This window comes from Anomaloglossus baeobatrachus, unplaced genomic scaffold (assembly GCF_048569485.1).
Source record: "Anomaloglossus baeobatrachus isolate aAnoBae1 unplaced genomic scaffold, aAnoBae1.hap1 Scaffold_135, whole genome shotgun sequence".
Classification (NCBI taxonomy): domain Eukaryota; kingdom Metazoa; phylum Chordata; class Amphibia; order Anura; family Aromobatidae; genus Anomaloglossus; species Anomaloglossus baeobatrachus.
The window spans coordinates 397626-399445 of record NW_027441905.1 but is presented as its reverse complement, the minus strand read 5'-3'; positions in this window follow the sequence as shown (position 1 = coordinate 399445).

Here is a 1820-nt window from a genome sequence, read left to right as displayed (position 1 = left end):
TTACTTTATATTCTTATTTCACTTGTGCATATCTCCACCATAATCCTGGCTAAGAAATATAGCTTTTTTTGGGGTACACAGGTAGTAAGGTCTTCTTTCTATTTCTTTAGGGGTGATATAGCCTGGTGGAACTCTAGACCTCTAACATTATATATGCACCCTTTTTCTTTATGGTTCTTGGACACCTTATAACATTCTTCCATACATATATATCTTTCTCATAAATTATAAATAATTAGGCATTTTTATATATTTTATTTACATTTTCATAAATAACTTTTTACAAAGCATGGGGGACATTCTCACATACATATAATTTTCATGTACGCATTCTGAAAATTTACGCATAAACCGTACACACTCCTTTTTGTAACAATTTCTATAACTCATTCGCTGAACTCTCATCCCGGATATTCATTCTTACACCGAATTTCCTGTTATAACACAACATTCATGATTTTTATTCAATTTATTTTTATTTTTTAGGTTTATTAGTAGTGATGAGCGAGTACTAAAAAGCTCGGGTGCTCGAAGCTCGGGCCGAGCCTCCCAAGATACTCGTGTACTCGGCCCGAGCACCGAGCCCAATGTTATCCTATGGGAGACCCGAGTATTTTTGTGAAATGACCACCGGCAGCATGTAGAAACCCTAAAAATGGCACAAAAGTCTCCGATGAGTGCTCAAATGACATGGCAACAGCATGGGGAAGACCCCTTGAAGCATTTATCACTCAAAAGTCACAGCTGTGAATAATTTTGTCCGCGTTTTACGCCATTTTTACGGACTCACCAGAAAACCTTCCAAAATGACACCAAAATGATTTTTCATAGCGGAAATGTTAAGGGCACATACCCAATAGTGAGATAGAGCTAATGTATGTTACTTTTTGAGATCAATACATGAAAGATTTTACGTAAAACATTGTGTGGCACTCCGATGTCCCTGAGAAGAGACGTACATAAAGGCCTCTGAGTCTAATGTGCCCATTTTGAGGAACTGAGTCTTTGTAGTATTTTCCTTTGCCAGGGCAGTCCAAAATTGTGAGGTTCACCAATGCCCCTGCATACAGACGTGCATGATGGCCTGTAAACCTGAAGTGCCCATTGTAAGGAAGTGGGTCTATTGTAGTATAGCCCTTAGGCAGGGCAGCCAAAAATTGGGAGGCTCCACGTTGTCCCTGGATAGAGACGTGCATGAGGGCCTCAAAACATTAAGTGTCCAGTGTCAGGAAGTGGGTGTATTATAGTATAGCCCTTAGGCAGGGCAGCCAAAAATTGGGAGGCTCCACGTTGTCCCTGGATAGAGACGTGCATGAGGGCCTGTAAACCTGAAGTGCCCATTGGAAGGAAGTGGGTCTTTTGTAGTATAGCCCTTTGGCAGGGCAGCCAAAAATTGGGAGGCTCCACGTTGTCCCTGGATAGAGACGTGCATGAGGGCCTGTAAACCTGAAGTGCCCATTGGAAGGAAGTGGGTCTTTTGTAGTATAGCCCTTTGGCAGGGCAGCCAAAAATTGGGAGGCTCCACGTTGTCCCTGGATAGAGACATGCATGAGGGCCTCAAAACATTAAGTGTCCATTGTCAGGAAGTGGGTGTATTATAGTATAGCCCTTAGGCAGGGCAGCCAAAAATTGGGAGGCTCCACGTTGTCCCTGGATAGAGACGTGCATGAGGGCCTGTAAACCTGAAGTGCCCATTGGAAGGAAGTGGGTCTTTTGTAGTATAGCCCTTTGGCAGGGCAGCCAAAAATTGGGAGGCTCCACGTTGTCCCTGGATAGAGACGTGCATGAGGGCCTCAAAACATTAAGTGTCCATTGTCAGG